We start from the raw sequence: 6,050 nt of genomic DNA, 5'->3' as shown, positions 1-6,050 counted from the left end.
CAGGATGCAGAGTGATGAGGTAATGGATTGATTTGTTGCTATGTAAAATGATTAACAAATGTCTTTGTGCTAATCCTGCTCAAGTATTTGCCATGAGCAAAAAACATGATGTCAAAAGAGAATGATCTCAAGGAAACAAACTTCTCCTGTTTGCTGACTTACTTCTCACTGCCAGTAGATCTCTAAACAGAGACACTTTAGGGGGGAGTGACAAGTAAGGACTCAGCTGTTGCAAAAAATCTGTGTGAAGAGAAAACCAACTGTTAATCTAATTTACTTTGTAGATCATGGATAGGCATCTATATAAGAGTGAGACTGTTTTAAAATCAGTTATAAACTCCCCCCAGTGCCTTTCACATATTTGGAGAAGTAGCATATCTGATATGATATTGTATCCTCTTGTTTTCCTGAGCTAATCCCATTGTCTTGATCAAGTCAAGTCAAGATTTACTTATAAAGCACATTTAAAAACAACCTCAGTTGACCAAAGTGCTGTAGTTATTAAAATACACAAATATAGTAATAAATAAAAACAATAAAAGAATAGTAAGAGCTCAATTTAGGAAATAAAAAGAGTAGAAAAGTAAGAAGCCAAGGATTCTTGGATCAGTGGAAGGCAACGAGACAGAGCTCAGGAAACTTAAAGCTGCAGTTGGTAGGATTGGGGTAAAAAAACCTCTACTTATTTTGTACTGTGTTTGGCAAAAAAAGTGATAACACTCATCAACAGCCATCAATAAATGAGGTATTTAGAGATTAGGGCGAGATCTCTGTGTTTTCCTCTGCCTGTTTATCCAGCAATCTATAAATTACAATCGCTCCCGTCAGCTCTGACCAATCAGAGCCTTCCTCCTATTTGTGGGCGGGGCTTACAGGAGCAGAGAGTGGGGGAGAGGGATGTAGTGAGAGGAAATCTGGTGTGGAGGAGTAGTGTTGACATTAAAAATCTCTCCCTGAACTGATGTTTATTCCAGGACTACCAACAGCAGCTTTAAGTTGTGCCTCCTATAGTAATTTGACAAAATGAATCAGCAAAATGTTTGTTTTTTCCAGTCTTTTCAGTCAATTTTTTACAGTTTGATTAAAATGATATACAAATATATGTATAGAAACCAAGCTACACTTGACTTTAGCGTTGGCATTGGCTTTAGCTTAAGTAGAGGTCTGTGAAATGTGATTAAAACCCATACTTGACTTTAAAAACAGTGATGGTCTCTCTTGTTTTTTACCCTACAGATTCCAGGTTGTGTCTTACGGAGTTCTGCTAATGCCAGTCTACTTCTGGAGATCACGAGTTCTGCAGTTTGCTCAAAAGCAGACCCTCAAGGTTTCTCTTTATATTTCTTCTCAAACTTGTTCATTTGTAAACATTTGCTTCCAAAACTTCTCCAGTAATTCAGGCTTTAGTTAATTACCACTAAGAACCAACTTTATTCCCACAGGTCAAACTAGCCTCTATTTAGACCCTTGCTAAATAGTGAATATGGATGATGTAATTTGGAGGTGGCTCATGCATTATTTCTCCAGCAGGGCGCATTGGAGAGTTGTTAAGGCCCTTCAATGGCTGCCCATACTCAGTGACCTGAGATCAATGTCCCTCTGGGCAGGAGCTGAGAGCTGCTGGTACATTTTGGAAGCAATGTGTCAGCAAGCAGAGAACCAGAGAGAGTACAGACAGGGAGGAGGATGTTCGGGTGGGCTAAGAGGAAAGCTCCTTAAATTGCTGGAGTTAACAGTGCGTGGTCTTCTGTCTTTGATGAGAGCTTCTTATTTTGCTGGAAAATGAACTTTTTGCACGTGGAATGACATGTGGCTTGAAGAAAAAGCTCATCTATTCTTATTTTACTGAACTGCATTGTGCAACTCACGCCCTATCCGGTGTTATCAAATGATGTTTCACTGCACGGTGCAGGAAGAGGTGATACCTTATGCATTTTTATTTGAAATTCTGTCTGCAGACAAATTTCTCTCGCAGACTGATAAAGAAGGTTGAATTAAACCAAACAGAACTCAGAAATAATGAAAACTGGCCCTCTTTTTTTCTTCCTCTAACTGTTATCACTTCATTCTCAGCGCCATTATCTTTCAGAAAGGGAATAACAAACCAACTGTCACTTCAGTGTTGTGTCCATTTCTGCACACAGATTAATTTCATTGTCTTCTGCAGTTACAGTGGGTTTAGAGTGGGCAGTGAAAGCTGCTTGATCTTGAGGAAATACACCCCGTATTTACTTCCAGGCTTTAATAGAGTGCTGCAGATAATCCTTCTATGATGCTATGTGATCACTGGCACAGTTTATTTCCACACTGCCCAGGGAGCAGACTTCTCTGTGGGCTAAAACTGCAATCCCAACAGATGGATGCACACGAGTCTGCTTTTAGTGTGGACCAGCTTTCAGAATATTTGTCTGAGTCCTGCACCTTTTGCAACAGGGCAGTGGATTTGAACCCAAGAGACAACTACCTGAGCAGAGAAATTAAAGTGCTATGAGCTGCAGTTCCTAAAGTGGCCACTTGAGGCTGGCGCCAGGAGTGAGTTAATCCCTATAGAGCCTCATAAAGAAGGCCAAACTTTGGAGCAGAATTGACCACGCTTTTAAAATGTCTCTGGTCTGTTTAGATGACTTGATCACTGGCGTAAGTACAGGACCATGCACTTCTAAAGGCCATGGTGAAAGCCCATAACTGCCATTATATTAACATCATATTAACATGTTTGTGATCAAATTTTGACACCATACTTCCACAGAGCAGGTCTAGATGGTACTCTGTTATATTATTGACAGAGACCCAACATCTAGACAGGATGAGATCCAGTCCCATCTTACAGACAGGACTCAGTCTGATCTCAAGGAAGAAGGACAGAGGAGAATAAGAGAAAGAGAGAGAGAGATGAGTGGATGGTAGTAGTTGTAGTAGCTGAAGTCTGGCACATCCACAGCAGCAGGACGTCTACAGCAGCTCAGAGGAACCTACGAGACAAGGGAGCTCAAGGACTCTAGAAAGGTCTATGGTTAGTAACTTTAATGGGACAGGGAGAGTTAAAGTAAGTGATAGGAGAGAGAGGAGAGAGAGAGGAGAGAGAGGAAAAGACAGGAGCATTTAGCAAGCTACAGCAAATGGACAAACTTCCTTTACAAGGCAGAAACCTCCAGCAGGACCAGACTCATATTAGTGCAGATAAATGTGTCACTACAGATGCTGGCTTGCGGTTCAGTTCATTGGCTGGTTGGAAGGAGACCCCGAAAAACATTTGCACCATGGCCCCTCATAGTTATACTAAGCTACTTGATTTCATTCTTACTTAAAAGAAGTTTACTCGAAATGATCCATCCATTGTTTACATCAAGTCTTAAAATTAGGACTTTTATGGCTTTTAGTGATCCGTAAAAGCTGCAAGCTGTTTGCTGTGTGCTGCATCGGCCAAATCATTTACTAACTTTTGAGGGCCATCCGGTGACTTTAAAAGCAAAATCCAGACTAAAATATGTGGCTTGCTGTGCAGTTTATTCCACTATGTCCTCTCAGACCACACAAGAACAATTCAGTGCTATATTGAGTCCATGCCACATTTAAGAAGCTCTCTTGGCCTCTGGGGATGGATGAATTAATAACACCCGTCAACAACAACCAAACTTCCACCATTCTGTTTGAAACATGAAATCTTATTTGTCAGATAAACAATTAGCATCGGGTCAAACTATGTGGCTTTAAGAACTTAGCTTTCTCAAACTCCTTGATGCTCTTCAGTTCCACCATGTTGTCTCCATATGGTCACATGGGACTCAGAAAATCAACATGATGACGGTCAAAATGAGGCTTCTTAAAAGTGCATTTGACAGAGCAGTAGTTGACGTCATAATGTCTGCATCCATTATTTATACCGTCTAATCTGAGCACTGAGGTTTAAAGGGTAGAGTTCCAAACTTCTGTATGGGTAAGGTAGATTTACAGGGTGAAAAAAAAACACATCCTCAAAACTCATTTAGCTTGTGCGCAGCCGGGTCAATATCTCTCTGTAGAGGCTTTAGTCTCATACAGTGGTCAGCAAGGCCGAACAATTGAGAAAGCAGAGCGAAGCAAAGATTGGAGGAGATATAGAGCTTGCTCTTTAACACCAGCGCTGTGCTTTATATTAGAGGACAAGTATGACAGGAAGTGTCTTTTTCTTTTCTTCAGCCTCTCTCAGCAGAAAACTAAAGACTTATTCTCTTTATCTTCGGCCTTACTTGAAGAGATCATTTGCTGCTCAGGACCCTGAAACATAAGCTGGCAGATCCACTTGTGGCTGCTGTAAGAAAGAGGATAACAGACGCAGGGGAGTGGTGGTGAAGGAGTCCCCCAGTTCATATTCTGCAGAAAATGTCCAGTGGAATTATTAGGGCCCTTCTGCTAAAGGGTAAAACCCCCTGTTCCCTTTACATGTGGTCCACATTGCAGAAGGTAGGGGTGTGAGAAAGGTGACAGGAGGGAGCCTGGACTGTGCATTATTGAGGCTTAGGATTTTTTGACACAATGGAAAAATATAAATAAGAGAACTGCAATGCAATGAAATGAAAATCTGAAATTATAGGTAAAAATGTATTCAACGTCATTTAAAATGCACACTCAATTAATTATGTGCTTAAAGAGTTAACATCAACCACAAACAGTTTAAATCCAATTAAGTCACTCAGAAAGTATCTAGGATTTTTTTAAATACTAAAGCTGGTTGGAATCAGCTATTTTCAACTCCTGCTAGCTAGCAGCTGCTTGCTAGCAGTAGATAATGTAAGCTAAAGACAGGCAGCACATGGCTGATGTAGCGTACTCTCGACCATAAAGCTAATCTACAATATTAATGCAACTTTTTCAGACAGTCCCCATCATCATCACCATCATTTTCCTACAGAAACAGCAATGTTCAACTCCTGCTAGTTAGCAGCTGCTTGCTAGAGGTAGCTAATGTTAGCTGAAGACAGACCACACATGACTGAAGTAGAATACTCTCGACCATAAAGCTAATCTACAATATTAATGCAACTTTTTCAGACAGTTCCCATCAACATCATCACCATCATTGTCCTATAGAAACAGCAATATCCCACCCCTGCTAGCTAGCAGCTGTTTGCTAGTAGTAGCTTATGTTAGTTAAAGACAGCCAGCACATGTCTGAAGTAGCATACTCTTGGCTGTAAAGCTAATCTACAATATTAATGCATCTCTTTCACACAGTCCCCATCATCATCACCATCATTGTCCTATATAAACCGCAATGTTCTAATCCTGCTAGTTAGCAGCTGCTTGCTAGTAGTAGCTAATGTTAGCTAAAGAGAGACTGCACATGACTGAAGTAGCATACTCTTAACCATAAAGCTAATCTACAATATTAAAGCAACTGTTTCAAACCGTCCCATCATCATCATTTTCCTACAGAAACAGCAATATTTCACTCCTGCTAGCTAGCAGGTGCTTGCTAGCAATAACTAATTTTAGCTTAAGAGTTACAGCACATGGCTGAAGTAGCGTACTTTCAACCATCAAGCTAATCTCTAATAATAAAGCAACTGTTTCACACAGTTCCGATCATCATTGCCATCATTGTCCTAAAGAAACAGCAATATTCCACTCCTGCTAGTTAGCAGCTGCTTGCTAGTAGTAGCTAATGTTAGCTAAAGACAGCCAGCACATAGCTTAAGTAGCGTACTCTCAAAGAAGAAATAGCAATATTCAGCTCTGGTAAGCCATTACTTGCCATTGGTAGGTGATATTAGCTGATGGCAGAGAGCATAAGACTGAAGTAGCTTACTTTAAATTAAAATGCTATTCTACAATATTTCTGCAACTGGTTTGGACAGTCCTCATCCTCATGGTCCTCATAAATAATACTGCCTCACCTTTTGAAGTGGGCCCATGACCCTCCCTGCCGTTGAATCCACAATGTTGAATTGTTTAATTTAAGTGCCACTTCCTCTTCTTTCTTTCTAGATCAAATACTGGACTTTTTGTGAGTTGCTCAGTGTAGGGATCATTTTCTTTGAACAGCAATTACAATTCCTCTCCACCTTAAT

Source organism: Notolabrus celidotus, chromosome 17 (genome assembly GCF_009762535.1).
Source record: "Notolabrus celidotus isolate fNotCel1 chromosome 17, fNotCel1.pri, whole genome shotgun sequence".
NCBI lineage: Eukaryota > Metazoa > Chordata > Actinopteri > Labriformes > Labridae > Notolabrus > Notolabrus celidotus.
This window is presented reverse-complemented; position numbering follows the sequence as displayed.